Genomic DNA, 18280 nt, shown 5'->3' on the forward strand with positions numbered 1-18280 from the left:
CAGAAGAAAGCATTGGGACCCTAGAATTAGAGTGAAAAATGGTTCTGAGCTACCAAGTGGGTGTTGGGAATCGAACCTGTGTCCTTTGGAAGAACAGCAAGTGCTCTTAACTGCTGAACCATCTCTCCATCATCCCACCCCATTAATACCATTTTTGGAAGGTATCTTTTGCATTGTCTGTGAGGGTATGGTAACAGTTCCTCCTTTAACTGAGCAAAAAAGGGTCCTTTATATACTTCCTGTAACTATGTCTGTGCTAAAATCTAGAGTTTAAGATCTCCTCCTACATTCTGTCCTCCACTCCATCTTTACCTTCAAAGTCTACAACATGCCTTCAGGGGTGTAACACTTGCATGTATGAAGACCTAGATTCAATACCCAGCCATCCTACCTGCAAAAAGCTGTAATCTACTCATAGAAGGAAAGGAGTCTTTGGAAGATACTGTTTGGACCCATAACAATCAACCTTTGGTTTTCAGAATCATGGAGGCTGATGACATTAGGTTTTTAAGTTGACCTCTCCATGGACAAGAAGAGTGGTAAGTCTAGCAATGTATTGTTGATATGTGAAAGAGTGGTGTTTATAAGGGTCCAAAATGAAACCTCCCATGGGAAAAGGCAGTGCTTTTTTTTTTTTCAGGAGTGACTGGTGTGTGTGTTGTGGGTGAAGTAAATATTGTTATCTATTAGTGTGTCTTATCACTGTCACAGACTCCCTAACAGAATCAATGGGGGGGGGGAGATTTGCTTTGGCTCATGGATCAGAGGACACAAGTCCATCATGGTGGGAAGACATGGCAGCTGAAAAGTCCCCCACATCTGCGGTGTCACTGTGCTCTTGTTCTGTGGTTCATTTACACTTTGGAAGACTAGGAAGCAGAGAGCACCAGAAAGGCAGGCCAGGCTGTAACTCTTAAAGGCTTTCTCTACAATGACCTACTTCTACAAGCTATGGCACTTGTCTTAAATGTCCTACTCCCCAAATAGGACCACCAGGTTGGGACCAAATGTTGAAATGTGTAAACCCATGGGGCATTTCTCTTCAAACCATATACAAGTATTATTCTTTCCATTCACTCTTGTGTTCTTAAAATATAGCATATAATTTTGAAAAGCCCGAGAAAATATTTTAAGTAAAAGTGTCTTCATACCACTGGTCTTGAGAAAAGTTATAGGAGGATAAAACAAATGAATGATTAATTCAAATAATTATTTAAGTTATAAAGTGTGACATATTTTGCTTGCTTCAAGTTTTGACAACCTGGCCATCATGGATTTAATTTTGGAGATCAACTCCATTATTTCTTTGTATACCACACAATGGGTTTCTGGGACAAGGTGAAGTTTGTGAAGCCACAATTATAGAATGAAAAAAGAATAAGAAAACTGGTTGATACAGGCACTCACGAATTTTCACAGGCCAATAAAACTAGCCCCTCTGACACACTCCTGTGTACCCATTTCAGTGGTTAAAAGAAAGAAAAAAAAACACACAACAGAGAACTGGTTGGTGAGCTAGCTTTTGGAAAACTGACTTTAAGTACAGTGGTCATCCAGCCAGCTGCTAAAGTGATGAAAATCTTTTAGAATGCTCGTCTCCAGGCTTCCTGGACTGCTGCCTCCTCAGTTGCTCAGGTCTGCTCTGTCAGGAGCTGCCCTGCAACCCTTTAACCATAAAATTGTAAGCGGTTCACAGTGCAGCCTCTCCCTCTGCCTTCTCTTCCTTCTTCCTCTTTAATTTTTCCTCTGTCGTCTTCTCTGTGTCCCTCTCACAGCCCTGCCTCTTCCCACACAAAGCCCTGTAACTGCTCCTGAGTGCTCATTTCTTCCTGGTGTTAACTCCCATCAGACAAACCTGTACACTGTGGTCCTCACTGAGCATCTAATGCATGATTCCAATGTCACCTTTGGAGGTTAAAGTTGCTTTTACGTGTCTGATGCTTTGTTATCTCTTTTGCATACATGTAGGATATTTGTAAGTTTACCCCTGCTTCTCCCTCTTATTCTTTTCTTTTCTGACACAAATCAATTACTCCAGTGGTCATATTTTACATAGGAACTATTCAGATGAATGCCTCCTCTGTGAGGTGTGAGTAAAGCATCCCCTCCCCTAGGATGCCTCCTTTGGACCCTAGCCCATGGTATGGCTTCCTCTTTTTGTTCCCGTAACATCTTGTACACACACATCTGTGTAGCTAGAGGTTTCCTGCCTTGCCCACAGTCAAGACAAATCTTTATCACCCACCAGTCCCATAGCCATTCAGACCCAACCAAGTAAACACAGAGACTTATATTGCTTACAAACTGTATGGCCGTGGCAGGCTTCTTGCTAACTGTTCTTATAGCTTAAATTAATCCATTTCCATAAATCTATACCTTGCCACGTGGCTCGTGGCTTTTACCGGCATCCTCACATGCTGTTTGTCATGGTGGCAGTTGGCAGTGTCTCTGACTCAGCCTTCCTCTTCCCCGAATTCTTCTCCTCCTTGTCCTGCCTATACATCTGTACCTTAGTATCTAAAATATGTCCCTAGAACAATCTGTTTCTTTTTCAGTGCTAACATTCATGTCTAAACCTTATTCACTATTTCCTGAGAACCAAACCCCAAGACATCATAGCTTATCAATGAATGATTAGAGAATAATAACATGTAACTGAACAAATGAAATGTATGAAGAAAATTGGGATTCTAGGAAATTTATCAATTAAAAATTCAAATATTTTTTGTAACAATCTACTTACTTCATTTCCATTTTTGAAATTTTCTGCATTTTTTCTAATTATATATTTCAGCTAATACTATGTGAATGATGTATACCCACTGTTAGATCAGAAAATAATAGAGCAAAGAGAATAGAAATTGCCCTGTGTGGTTGTGTTTTCCTCACAGTGGTCTAATACCATGTCCCAGTAGTTTTGTGAATGTCAGTTACTATTGTATGGTAGACATGGGACATGGGACACAAGTATGATATTTTATTAGAACTAATCTTTTTCTAATCTTCTATCTAGTGACTTTCTTTTTAATTAAATAACTTTAAAAGGTCCTCTGTCATCTGCAGAAACTTAATAATGAGCATAGAGTAAATTTAGGTTTGCCTGACACTTAATACAAGGTTTTAAATGTTTGAAAATCTTCTCTTGGAATAATCTTCTTTAGCATCTTTCATAAGTCTAAGCCTTTTCCTGAAGTAACCTGTGCCTACAGTTAGCATTACTACAGGTTCCTCTATTCACTTCCTCCTTCACATGGTGCCAGATGCTCAGCGGGTTCCATGTCCTGCGTGTGTATTGAAGCTGTTCTTTTTTGGTCACACCACATGTAAAGGGGTTTCAACCCATCAAAGCTTTGATAATCTCCACAAAGCTGAGGGTATTTTCAGAAACCTGAGCCAAAGGTCAAGTTGGTGCTTCTTAATCTCTTTGGGATTTTGGACTTTTGAGTCTGATCAAGTTTTCCTCTTAACAAAATGCACACATGTACTTGCAAATTCTGACTTAAAGTTTTGTGTGTCCTAGGTCCATAAAATACATCCCCTTGCTCCTTAGGGCCATGGTGATTAGATACTTGAGTTAGGTTTGGATGTCACGTAGTGCAGGGTGTTGTGTTGGGGCACTGAGAGCAAACAGAAGGCAAATGAGAGGTGAAGGGCATGGGTCCATGAAGGCAAGTGAGAGGTGGAGAAGGGCATGGGTCCATGAAAACTACTAAGATTTCTTCTCAAGAAACACAACCTATGAAAACAAATGAGAGGATATTTCAAAGGCAGATAATAGCACATGTAAAAGTAATTTTTTCATTTGTTTGATGGAGAAGCATGATTAATTTTGAAATACTTCAAAGAGATTATTGAGATTCAGAGTCACTTCTGAGAATAGTGACATGGCATTAAGAAACCACTTTGGATCAAGCTAAGTTTATTTACATTGACTGTTGAGGAGGGGAATACCTTCTATACACTCTGTTAGGATTGATTATATCTATATTAGTTTTTTTTTTAAAAACTGGTTAAATCTTGTAGGTTAGATTAGGAGGCCTGAAAGTTATTGGGCATTATGCTGGGTTATATAAAGAAAATAAAGATGGTTTACAGGCTGTAGCTTTATAGATAACTTGAGAAAGACGCATTCATTGTGGGTACTACTGAGGTACAATTCAGATGGAAAAGAAGGAAGAAGATTTGATAGTGAAATTTGAGAAAGCCTGAAAAAAAAAAAAGACAAATTTGAGCAGGCTGTGAAGACAGGCTAGATTTAACCAAGTAGAAGGCAGGGGTCTTAGGGTTTCTATTGCTGTGATGAAATACCATGACCAAAGCAACTTGGGGAAGAACTTCATTCACATCAGTGTTCATCATCAAAGGACACCAGGGCAGAAACTCAAACAGGATTGGAAGCCAAATGCAGGAACTGATGCAGAGGCCATGGAGAAGTGCTGCTTACCGGCTTACTTGCCATGATTTGCTCACCCTGCTTTCTAAAAGGACTCAGAATCACTAACCCAGGGGTGGCACCACCCATAATGGACTGGGTCCTTCATATCAATCACTAACTAAGAAAATGCCCTGCAGACTTTCCTACAGCCCAATCTTATGGAGGCATTTTCTCAATTGAAGCTCCCTCCTATCTGGTGACTCTAGTTTGTGTCAAGTTGATACAAAATTAGACAGCACAGCAGGTATAGATACTATTTTAGATACTATGCATTGAGATAAAAAACAGAGTGGACTGTGATTGTAAATCTATAGTACAATATTTGTCAAATATGTATAAGTTCTCAGGTTTGATTCCCAGGACTGAAAAAATATTTTTAAAAAGTTGTAAAAAAATTAGCAAAGATAAATAATGTTCTTGGGTTGAGGCAAACATCTGATGCTGGGCAAACAGATAGGCTTAAATGGCATAGCTTGTTCTGAATTCAACATTCAGTGGGTACTCAGAGCTTCATGTGTGCAAGGAAAAAGAGACAAATGATATACAGTCCCATAATAGAAAAATTACAAATGATTTTAGAATATGACAAAGTACTTGATCAAAAAGCTGGTAAGAAAAATTACGAATTCCTTGTGGGGTGCGTGCAAGTGGACCAAACATCATTCATTGAAAAAGTGGTGTTTGAGCAGAGACTTGAGCTGATGAGGCAAAAAGCCACTCAGATGTCTTGAGGTAGAATGCACCAGAGAATGAGTTACAAAGCCAAAGTAATGTTTGCTGTGTCCAGGAATGGCACACACATTGGAATAACAATCTGTGGGAGAACAGTAGAAGATATAGGGAAGAATAGGAGTGTGGCAGTGGGAATGGAAATGAGGAGTGTGACGGAAGTTCATGGACTTCCTTGCTTGCTCTGGGGACACCTCCAAACTCTCACTAGCTCCATGCTTTTGCTGTCACATAGGAATTGTGTGTGCAGTCAGTGTTCTGTGCCGCTTTCCCTGCCAGGGGTGGGGTGATTCATCTACATGTATGCCAGCAGATGGCCTCTATAATATTTCAAAATTTTATTCAGCCTCATAAATCTCTGGAATGGAGATGACTTTAATAAGCTTCAGAAAGTAAGGAAGCAATCTTTCAAGTTGTTAAATGTTCCCTGTTGAATCATACCCATGTTGCATTAGACAAAGCAGGTGTGAGTTGTTCTTTACTGAAAATAATTTTTACCTCAAAGATATTCAAAGAAATTTGTCAGAGGGAAAGAAAGCATGTAGAGAATGACTTTCCCAATAGATAGATAAAAGGATATGTTTATAAGCTTATATAAAACATAAAACGCAGATGTGTATTCTATCTATACAAACATTTGAAACAATATGCTAACCTTTGCATTTCCTTTTCTAATTAACATACATAGAAGAGCCATGACTTTCCACATAATTTTATGTATCCCAGGAATCAATAGAAACATACCTTTGTATATTCAGGGTATATTAGTGGCTTTCTATGGCCCATACTGTATTCACTATACTTTCCCTAATCCTTAAATTAGTTCTGTATTGATTGCATGAGAGCGCGCGCGCGCGCACACACACACACACACACACACACACACACACACACACACTTGCATATATCTGCATATACATATATACATACAAAGTATTGACTCACAGTTTCAGAGGCTAAGAGGTCTTGTGATCTCCTATCACTAAGTCAGAGACCCAGAGAACTATAGTGTAAATTCCAGCCTGCTGCTTAGGCTTGGCAATGACAAGTGCTTTGGTCATGGCGAGAGCAGGGTCTTAGTTCATGCAGTCAGGCAGCCCATAGAGCCCCTCTTCCTCCTCCTTTTCCTTCTGTTCAGCCCCTAGATGATCTGAGTGATGCCTGCCCACATCAAAGAGGGTCATCCACATCAGCAAATCTACAAAATCAGAAACTGCCAGCATCTTATTAGCCATGTTCACAAATTATTTTAACTATTTGCATGAGCTTCTGTTAATGAGCTGATCTGTAACATTTGCCATCATAGGCTCTATCAAAAGGAGTTTCATTCTAATTTTGTAGAAAAGCCTCTCAAGCCAATAGAGGTTAAATCATTCTGTTCAAGCTATGCTGCCTATTCATTGTGTAGCTGAAACACCAGCTATATGGTTTTGACTTGCTTGAATTGTCTTCAACTTTTCTCCATACTTTGAAAGTATGTAACTAGAGTCCAGTAGAAGAAACAAATGCTTAGCAGGTTGAAAAGTAATAGTTACTTGGCTTTGTTAGATAGGATATCCTAGACTAAGTGCTATGGGATTAAAAGTCCTGGATTTATATACTAGCCTTGCCCATTATAAATGGCATAACATTGGTGAAATTATTTTTAGTTGAAAGCGTTTAGTCCTGGTATATAAGATGAGGATTGTTATATCTGGATTGCAGAGAAAATTAAATAAGTATGTATTTTGGATTGCACAAGACTTCAGCTTTTGTCAGCTGAATATTTTTACATTCAATGAACATTTCTGTATCTTGAATTAATAGCCAAAGATATGTCATGACTTTAAGATTGCACAGACTATCTTACTCTTTGATGTTATAATTAGGTTTTCAATAAGAAATGCACATTACCCGTCTCTCGTGGTAAGTTGTACTAACCTCATTTCACCCAGGCAAGTGTTCTGTAGTGTCAAATACAGACATTTTTGACAATCTGTCCTCTTAGCTTTTGCATAATTTAATTATTTCAGTTTCACCAGTCTGTCTGTGTGCTCTTCAGTTGGAGTCTTCTCTCCCTAAGTTACTTGATTCCCCACACCTACTAAAGAATGACCAACAATTGCATCTCTTCTGTTCAGTGGGATGTCATTGTTGTTCTTTGCACTCAGTCATCAGAACTCTGTAATCTTTATTTATTTCCTTAGAATATGCAAAAGCAGTATGAAGTTGGCAAGGCCCTTGTGGCAAGTAGTGTGCTGAACAACTGAACTTTAATCAGGGTTTTCAGTGTCTACACATGAGTATTTAGAATACAAAGTCAGAATGGCTTTGCTCTGGATTGAGGATTTAGTTGATATTATCTTAATCAGATCACCCCACCCTTGTGAAAGAGATGAATCCCGAGAGCAATGCTAAGTGTATATTTAGGTGGCTACAGGATTAAAAGTGTTAGACATGATCATCCTTTCAAATTGAGGGGCTATAGCCTTTAGAATTTTTCAAAATAGAAATCGTGCTTTTGGAGGTGTTTAGACAGCCGTATAGACACATTTGTGGTAATTTGCTTCTCATTCTTTGTAAGTTGTGAGACTTTGGTATTTATTTAGTAAAAATATTCCTTGCCTTCAGAACTGTAACATTTGTTAGCTCAGCAAACCAAAATGTTCCCTCAGCATTGTGTAGGTGTTATGCTTTTGGTTGATAATTTACTGTTATTCATTTCCTACCAATGTTTGGGAAATAAATGTAGAACTTTGAAAAGTCAGAGTGTGTCAGTTTGGATAATTACAGACAGGTGAGGTCTCACTCACCTATGCTTGCGAGGTGCAGGCAGAAGCGAAGTGTTTGAATATTTGATAACATGTGTTTTGTGGGAATAATACTGAGTTTTGAGATTCCCAGACCCAACTCTCATAGAAGACACTATGACCAGGCTGAAGGCTGAAGACATTTTCAAGTTGTCCTCACAAGAATGCCCATCTTTCCATCGAGTTCTCAATCTTTTCTTTTCTAAACTACTTTACAAACACAATGATACTGAACATTCTTCTACCAGAATTTGAAAGTTTTTGAACAGATAAACATCTTACTGTTTCATATTAAAAGTAAGTTGCAACTCTCTTAGAAGTCTTGAAGAATACATATAGCAAGTTTTCCAAAGTACAGTTGTGAATAACTTAGAATACAAACATACTTTATCTTACTTATTACATAAATATGTTTGATAAAATCACTATATGGGAGTTATAAATCTGCAGTTTAGTAGCAATATATTCTTACTTAAAAGATTAATAGTTATGCCTGAGTGGCTGGGGAGATGGTCAGTCACCAGAATACACCCAATGTTTACCTTTCTCACACATGTATACACACACACACACACACACACACACACACACACACAAACGTACACACATACACACACACTCACACACACACTGGGGAGATAGATAGATGATAGATAGATAGATAGATAGATAGATAGATAGATAGATAGATAGAGAGATAGATAGATAGATGATAGATACATAGATACATAAATACATAGATAAATAGATAAGTTAATCAAGAGATCAAAAAATTAGATTTAGTTTTCATGTAGAGGAAAAGCTGGTATTTATTGATCAGATGTCAGGTGCTTAGTTCAGTGATAAGCCTAGATAGCCATTAACTAAAAGTTACCACTGGTAGTTTCCCACTTTTTATGTAAAAGGGTGAAGGTCTGTAGAACTAAGCACATGTGGTTATGGCTGATGAATTAGCAATCAATGGAGCAGAGCCCCGACTCCAGAACTCACTCTCACCCATCATGCTGTGTGCGTTTCTTAAACTCTTATTTTCCCAGAACTAATGCAAGTCCAGCCAGTGTACAGTCTGTCCAGCAGAATCAGCAGAACAGAGTCATTCAGAGTGGTGGCCTTCCCTAAGGAAGTTCTACGAAATAACAGGATTCTGGTGTGATCATGTTTTAAACGCTCTGACATTGGTACAGATGAATTTTCAGAGCAAGCTTTGTCTTGTAGGACATGGATGCTCAAAGGATAGACTCCAAGCATTTCCCTTACTTGAATTTTAATATACTTAGACTAGGAAGTAATTAAAAGACAAAATATTTACAGATACTCAACTGTCAAGTAAAAGTTTAACACCCAGCATGCCAAGCTCTGCTTGGGCTCAGAGTCTTCTTAACTTGCTTAAAATGCTTTTAAGTTTTGACCAATGATTTCCTCCTACCAGTCAGGTTTTCATCCTAGCAGCTCTGAAAACAGCTGTCCTTGGTCTTCTGTTATTTGGATAAAATGAAGTTGGTCCATAAAAATTCCCTTTGTTGAGAAGGGAAGTTGGACAGTCAGAAGTGATGAAAATATTTCATAAGAGGAGTCCTTAGTGTTTGACTGCCTATTCAGAATGACATATTAAATATATATATATAATGGAGCCTGGATCAGACTTCTAGAATAATAGCAAGGAGATCTCACTTCTGGAGTAACGTAGTCTCTGTGTTTATTGAGGGATGTAGGTTTCTTCAGTTAAATTCTTCTTAAGGAGTAGGCCAGTTGGATTTTATTCCATCAATATATATTTTGATCTGCTGCCAGGTGAAGTTTGCCAACCTGCAAAACAGCAAGAGCCAAGTTGTCTTTAAGTGGAAAGATGTTGCAGATCAATTAATGTGGCCATTTCATTTTAGATGGGAGGAGACTGCGCCAGGAAGGAGAACTGAGTCTAGACCTTTGACTCCCACTGGAGTTTGCAGTACAGCCCTGTGCTTTGCTTCCCTGCCTATGGATGGCTCCAGTGCTTATTCTAGAAGTATCTTTACATTGTCTTTACCAATTCCTACTTTAAATATAATACATGAATTTAGATGTTGATAGTAGAAAATGTGATGAGGTCAGGGATTTAAAGCATGAGTGATTGTTTGAAGGAAAAGTTCAAAACTGAAGTCTTCCTGTATAGGCCCAAATTAAATTACTTTATTTGGTTAACTCTGGGATTGTAAACTACATTTTTGTCATATGAAGTTTGAACTTTGCCGTGGCAACGCCTTAAAAGTTCACTCTCACAAGACCAAAAATAAAAAATAAAAATAAAAAAAAAATCCTTCCTCTAGTGTTTTAACAGAGCCTAGCTTCAGGGTAGCTATAGACACTTCAAATAGCAAAACACTTAAGAGATTTCCAAGGAAATGTCTTAAATTAGATTTTCTATAGTCAAGTCAGATTGCTGTGTTACAGGGGGAAATGAAGGTGCAAACCATACGTGTTGGCTCACGTTTTGTGGATATAGAATTCACTTCCCCAGTGGAAATCAGCTCTTAAAGCATGAATTTCCAGGGAAGGTCCTTAAGGCTATGTCTCACTCTGTGGCCAGGAGTCAGTCACCTAGATCAAGAGATGGGGTCTCCATAACTCTGCTTTGGCTCAGCTGTAGAATGACTCAATGATAGGAGTTAGGGTGGAGTGAGCAGGGGTGTGTACCAAGCCATCAACATTAAGGAAGTATAGACATTTACAAGATAACATTTTAATGTTGCCTTTAAAATTAATGTAGCACTTACTGGAATAGTATTGGTTCAGCTTAGCACCCAATTAACAGGAAAGAGTAATTAAGATAGGACATTCCATGTGTCAAACACTATTCCAAATACCTAGGCATGAGGCATTACCATGATGCTCTTATGGAATTGCTTTTCATGGGCTCAGTGGGACAGTGTTTACCACAGTTCATTGGCAGTGTCAACTCACAGAGTGTTAGAAACTAAGTGAGCTTGCACATGGATGCTACCATAGCTGTCACTTGTGGCTGTTGGCTACTGGGGCTCCCTTTTAGTCCTCTAAACTGAGCATTATGCCAAACTTATGTTTCAACTCACCAGCCATCTTGCCAGTTAATACTTTGAGCCAGGTAAACCCATAGTTGTTTATTCTTCTGTCAAGCTCAGTGCTTGATACAGAGAGGGTCCTGTTTATGTGGAAGGATGAATGCATGCAGTCACTCATAAGTGATTCCAACCACTGCCCTGAAGGGAAGAAGAACTAATCCAGCAGGCTAAGCACCTCATCAATGCCCCCTGATGGCTCAGTCTTCTTGGGCAGTGATAGAGCTAGCCCCACTGTGGTGAGCAGATCAATATGAAATCAAACTGTATTTACTTCTTTCCCATTGGATCTCTTCTCTGTATGTCAGTGTTTTGAAATATTAACAGGCTGGACTTCATAAATAAAAATAAAATTCTCACATATTTATGTTATTTTCACTGACTGCTAATGATCTAGGTAAATGAAATATAGAGCTTTTTAATCCAAACTATGTTTCCAATCCTAAAGATTTCTTTGGGTTGGAGACATTTTAGTGACTGATTTATTCACAAGTTATAATCCTGCAGATGTTTTTCAGGTCATTGCATTTTAAGAGGTGGCATTTAGTGCCCTTATTGAGGACCCATGGCATATAACTTTCATAGAGAGTTGGTTTTTAGCAGTGGAGTTGACTTGAAAAATAAGTCTAGTTACTAAGCAGTAAATCTAAAAATCATTCCCCTTACAGTTTATTTCAGAGCAAGTTGGAGGTGATAAAATCTTACCAACAAGAAATTCACAGGTTTATATGTGACAAAGGACATGTAACTCTGTTTATTTATGATTTGTTTCTGGATTTATAAAGCCCCATTATCATGAAATCAGCTATGACATAGATTTATGGAAAAACAAGCTGTAGTTCCTCTGTGTATTCTGAGAAGGAAAGACAGGTGCATCATATGCTTTTTGTACTATGCATTTTTTTTCCACTTGTTGATGGGCAATAGTGAAGAGGCACAGACACTTCAAAGAAGAGCTCAGCAAATGCGTTTGCCAAAATTGAAACACTAAATATGTGTTCTTTTTTCACTTGGAGTTCACTCTATATTCATACACACGGAATCCCTTTACTCTTCTTTGTGACTTCATAATATCCCTTCATCAGGATTTATCTAAAGTAGTTAACATCCTACAGATGCCCAAAAGTGCTTTCTGTATTTCTAATGTTTTAAACAACAATTTAGAAAATATAGCCATGAGTGTGCTGCTTGGCTATGGTAAGCACACAGCAGAATAAATTTCTAGTAGTAAAATTGTTAAGTCCTCACAGATCAATACCTTGTTTTGTTGTTGGTAATGATGGTCAAATTACCATTCCTAGCACTTGTATCAATTTACACTACCACTAGAGGCAGAAGACAAAATAAATTCTTTACCTATGTGTATCAGACTTTTAGATCTTTAACCTTGTGTTGGTTGGTTTTCTTGGCAACTTGACATCAGATTGACCTGCAGGCAAGCCTGTGGTGACATTTGCTTGATTGATGATTGATGTGGAAAGACCCAGCCCGTGACATTATAGGCAGTGTCATCCCTGACCAGGTGGTCTTCGGAGGTATCAGAAAGGTAGTTGAATGTAAATCTGAGGAACAAGGCAGTAAGCAATGTTCTTCCATGGCCTCTGTTTTGGGTCCTACCTTGAGTTCCTGCCCTGACTTCCCTTCATGATGGAATGCAAGCTATAAGATGAAATAAACCCTTTCCTCTCCAATTTGCCTTTGGTCAGAATGTTCTAGCACAGACAGAAATTGGGACCATCTTATATGACAATACTGTGACAGATCTGGCCATGTTACTTTTGAGGACAGGGAAGGACTTTGGAAATTTGGAATTGAATAGGCATTGCTTGCTTAGAGCTTGATGAGCTGTTCTGTGGGAATTTGAAGAAATAAATGTTGGAAACAATGCAGATGATAGAAGCCTGGCTTGTAAAGTTTTAAAGAGAAGTTTAGGAGTCTCTCAAAGACTATCAGGACTATTTGAATGGTATTTTGAATTACATATATGTGGTGTCTGCTTTGCTGGGGCTGAATAATTTACTGTAATTAACAGGAGACTGGAACCACTAATATGAAACCTTTACATTACTGGGATAATCAAGCTATTTGTCTGGGGTTGAGAGATCAGCAGCAGTGATTAGGAAAAGACTGATATTACTGAGGTGAAATCTGGGAAGATTTCCTCTGGATCAATACACAGAGCTGTTGTCCAGAAAGAGTGTAGGGGTGGCAAAGCCTGCATCTTCGGCTGGTAGCCCCAACTTGGTAATGTGTTGAGTCTCTCACTTGGTGGTAGCTTTCGCAGCCTCAATGCTGCAGAGTTTGAAGGGGTCATGGAGAGACCCTGAGGCTTAGTACCACACCGTGAGAGGCCATTGGAGACTGTTCAGCCTTGGTTGCAGTGGAAATGGGAAGAGTAAAGGTGTCATGGAAAGAAATTGAGCACCGTGCGACAGAGTCAGAGTCCCTGAAGAGAGCCCAGGAGAGGCTGTTGGTGAAAGTACAGCTCAGCTGCAGCAGAAGAGCTCAGCCGTTTGGAGATGGCAGAGGCAGCCTGAGCCTAAGAGACAATCTGTATGTGTTGTGGATGGCAGAGCCAGAGAAGTACGAATGCCCAAGCCCTTTGGAGCTCAAAAGATTATGAGTAAATCCCAGATATCTGATGCTGAGCTTTACACTGTTGGAGAAGGAATATGTGCTATCATGGGAGGGCGTGTGTGCTACTGTGAGAGAGAGTGTATACTACCATGAGAGGCGGTGTGTACTACTGTGAGCAGGAGTATGTGCTATTGTACTTCCATGGGAGGGTGTGTGTGCTACTGTGGGAGGAATGCGTACTGCTGTGAGAGGGAACCTGTGCTACCCTGACAGTGTGCTGGCTAGATTTCTTATCATCGGCTTTAGGTTCCTCAGTGAGGTGCCTCTTGACTTGTATAGTTTTTGTCAAGATGGAGAAGAAAGGGTGGCTATTTCTAGAACCCTAGAAAATGAGAAGGTGGTCAAAAGGTGCAATGTAATTAGCGCCCCGGCGCCGCCCCTGTGGCCTTTGCACCCTGCTGCTTCTCCCAGGACTGTGAGGTGCAGGCAGCACTTCCTGTGTGACATCTTCAGCTGGCAACAGATGAAGCTATTTCTTCAGTCTGTTTTGTGATTAGAGCACTTGAAATAGGCTGAATTCCAAAATGCTGTCTTAACCTGATTTCTGTTCTGACTGGAGATTGGTTTAAAAGGACCCTTCAGTGCCCAGCCTAGATCCCTTGAGAGTTCATTCACATCTGCTCAGGACTTCAGGAAGCCACTCAGCCCAGGTCTCTGTGAGGACATGCAGTGGAGTTTGATTTCCATTAACATTTTCATAGAAAGTTCCTGTTTTATTACTGTGATGGAGGAGGGAAGGGGGCAGTATTTACCGGCTAGAATATATATTTTCTATAAATATTAAAAAGAAATGGTTATCTAGACTATAGTTCAGATGTATGTTATGTAGTACACATATGGAATTTCTGTCTATTTTTAACACACAGCTATTTTAAAGCAGGATCAAATTAACCCATGCTTTTCCAGGCACAATAAAACCTCACAGTAGCTTCTAAGCTTTCTGTTTACAAAGATATAGCTCAAGGTATGGTATATATTTGCATTCCTTTTCATAAATTCAACATTTGCTATGTATTGCTAACTAAAGAAACCCAGATGAATGAAAAAAAAAACACCTCGATGTTCCCAAAATCAAAAATCAGACCTGTGAGAGCTTGGAAAATATCTGAAACTGATGGATAATTATGTGAGGCATATTCAGCAGTTACTGATTTTGGATTTTAATAAATATCCAACGTCATTTTTCAGAAGGCAGTGGCCAGCTTGTGTGCATGGCCAGGAGGTCACAGCTCTGGCATATCCTTCTCTCTACCTTTTTTCTTCTGGATGGATTCTTAGTACAAGAACAAATCAAATTATTTCTTTATTTATTTTAAATGCATGTGTGAAGTGTTTATAAACCTGGGATTTGTAGACATCAGATAGCCCTGAGCCTTATTAACCGTGTGACTTTAGACAAGCTATTAATAGAATCTGTAAAACAAGAACAATAAATGGTTCACGGCAGGTCTAAATGAGGTCATGTGAGTGACAAACTTAGAAAGGTACCTGGCACAAAATACTGTAATAATTATGCACATATGCTCAATATTTTCATAATTCTTGTTTATAATAGATTGTGAACTCCTGAAAGGCAGGAAATAAGTTTGCTCAATTTTTCTGTATGGTGATTAAAGGCAGTGATTTGCATGAAATAGTATTTGAGCAAATATTTGTTCAATGAGGACATATTAATAAATTATGAAAGGCTGCAAGCTGTTAAGATCGTCAGGAAACAGCATTTTTTTTTCAAGATGCTGAGCAAATGGGTATTGTTATTAGCACAGTGTCTCTGCAATTGGTCAGGCTTCTGATTTCCTGGTGGCTTATCGAAATAATTGAGAGAGCCCACACTACAGATGATAAGAAAGAAATAGTGTAAAGTGGGTATTCTGCAAGCAAGCAGCAGGCTCAAGCTAGAGGTTTCCAGAGCCCTTGGCTCTATCTCCTGGTTCCTGAGGGGGAGAGGATTAATCTTCAGGAAGAGGGAAAGGGATGGATTGCAGGCTCTTTTCTTTTGGGCCACCAACCAGCTCCCAAATCAAGACATGGAGACTTCTTATTAGTTATGAATGCTCAGCCTTATCTTAAACAGATTTTAATTAAAACAGATTTTAATCTGTTTCTCTTTATCTACATTTTGCCTTAGGGCTTTTTACCTTTCCTTCCTTCCTTCCTTCCTTCCTTCCTTCCTTCCTTCCTTCCTTCCTTCCTTCCTTCCTTCCTTTCTTTCTTTCTTTCTTTCTTTCTTTCTTTCTTTCTTTCTTTCTTTCTTTCTGTCCTACTTTCACTGGCTTCTTGTTTTAGTCTGTCTGGCAGCTGCCTGGCTTCTGGCCCTTGGCTTGTCCTTCTCTCTCCCTCATTTTCTCCTCCATCTTCTCTGTAGTGATATTTTGTTGTACTCTAATAAAACTTACCTGAAGATTAGAGGACAGAGCCAGCCACCAGATTAAACATAGAGGTCAGGCAGTGGTGGCACACATCTTTAATCCTAGCACTCGGGAGGCAGAGATCCTTCTGGATTTCTGTGAGTTCAAGGCCACACTGGGCTACATGAGATTGATCCAGTCTAGGAGAGAAACAGAAACAGGCAGTGGTGGAACACACCTTTTACCTTAATATTTAGGAAGCACATATGCTATTAATCCCAGCACTAGGAAGGTTGAGCTAGGAAGTGAAATGGCTGGGCAGAGAAAGTCATACAAGGCATGAGGAGAAAGGAACTAGAGGCCCCTTTCGGCTGAGGACTCAGAGACATTCAGTCTGAGGATTTGTGGAGTTGACAAGGTAAGAAGTGGCTGAGGGCCGGGCGGTGGTGGCGCACGCCTTTAATCCCAGCACTCCGGGAGGCAGAGGCAGGCGGATCTCTGTGAGTTCGAGGCCAGCCTGGGCTACCAAGTGAGTTCCAGGGAAGGCGCAAAGCTACACAGAGAAACCCTGTCTCGAAAACCCAAAAAAAAAAAAAAAAAAGAAGTGGCTGAGGCTTGCTTCCTCTGATCTTTCAGCATTTACCGCAATATCTAGCTCCAGGTTTTTATTAAGACCATTTAGGATTTGTGCAACATTCTTTTTGCCTGCCAGCCTATCTCTCTTCTGCTTACCTATTGGCCATTCAGCTTTTTATTAGACCAATCAGATGCCTTAGGCAGGCAAGGTGAAACAGCAGCACATCTTTACATAATTAAACAAATGCAGCATAAACAAATTTAACATACCTTTACACAGTTAAATATTCCACAACAATGGATCTTTCCCTTGCCCCAATTGACAGAGTTGGGTTGTTAGATAACTTTGAAGGATCAACTTGTGCATGTCCATACATCTCACAATGTTAAGAATATGTACATGGGGCTTAGGGTGAATGGGAAGGGGAGGACATATTCTTCCAAGAACAGTTGTCCAGGGTCCCTGGAACTGCCTCTGCTCTGGTTTGCTACATTCCCACATTATAGCTAGTAGTGCCCCATAAGGGCATATATAAGCCAGCTTCTTGAGGATAGCTTGCTGGATACACAAGCACAAACAACTGTCCTTAGGACAGAACAATTCTTTCCAGAAGTACGAAGCAGATTTTGGCTACTTTGTTGTACGTGGGTACATGTTGGAACACTTTGAACTCTCAGAGGAACCTACTACATGGCTACAGATGGTGTAATGGAAAGAAAGGAAATTTATTTTTTGGACAATTGTGGCAGAAAAAAATATTAATGTTAGAATAACATACTCACAAGCTAGTAGCAAACAGATGGGAACAAATTGCTTCTTGAAGAGTCAAATTCTTCTCTTTCTCCTGTGGTGTATTATTTACTGTGAGGAGTACAGGACCAGCTGCTAAAATGCATATGACCATCTGGAGCCTTTGACCAGACAGCAAGGGAGGAAAACTCTGGGCCAACTTGGAAGCTCAGTTGTTCTCCTTACCTATAAGCCCGAGAAAGCTGAGTTTCTTCTACCATGACATTGTGTAGATGCAATTCAAATGAAGGATGTCCACAGAGGAGCCAGGATGATCAAACACAGCTGGTTAACATTTCCTCCATTCCTCAAAGGCCAAAAGTTAGGAAGACGTTTGTTATTTTATTTTGTCTGTGATTAGAGAATTGACAGAATAGCAAACATATGCCTGAAAAAGTATTATATGCCCAAGTTATGAGCATAGAACAAATCACTCTGCATTAAAAAAAATCATTTTAAATACCATCAGAAATCAAAGTAGCATTATACAGCAGAAAAGAGTCATTGCAAATGTCTGCATTGTCCCTTCTTCTTGGAACTCAGATTTCCTTTCCTCTAGAGTACAGTTATCCCAGCAAAGCAAAGCAAGACTACAGAGCAGTTCATTAGGGCTTCAGAGCCTCTTTGTAAAAGCGATGCAATGCCATGGTGTTTACTGCTTTCTAAGAGCCTTCTAGAATCCAGCCTAAAAGCCTCTCATTTAAAGAAAGTTATGCTGATAACTGGAAAAAGGCAGGATGAGAAGCAGCTCTTGATAAAATGCCCATAATAACTCTTCTATTCTTCCTTTATCCTAGACACTTGCTAATGTCTAAGGTTGAAGGGGAAGCCCTCCTCTTAGTTGATGGAGTTCTCTTTGGTATTTGAGGCACTGCATATTTTCTCATACTTTCGCAGTCCTT

General features: G+C 39.5%; 1 protein-coding gene across 6 annotated transcripts in view; it reads left to right on the forward strand.

Moving 5' to 3' along the window:
* The window catches only part of Trpm3 (transient receptor potential cation channel subfamily M member 3), an 848188-nt gene that overhangs the window by 283223 nt on the left and 546685 nt on the right, over window positions 1-18280 (forward strand). The window lies entirely within an intron of this gene.

This window comes from Peromyscus maniculatus, chromosome 1, assembly GCF_049852395.1.
Source record: "Peromyscus maniculatus bairdii isolate BWxNUB_F1_BW_parent chromosome 1, HU_Pman_BW_mat_3.1, whole genome shotgun sequence".
Classification (NCBI taxonomy): domain Eukaryota; kingdom Metazoa; phylum Chordata; class Mammalia; order Rodentia; family Cricetidae; genus Peromyscus; species Peromyscus maniculatus.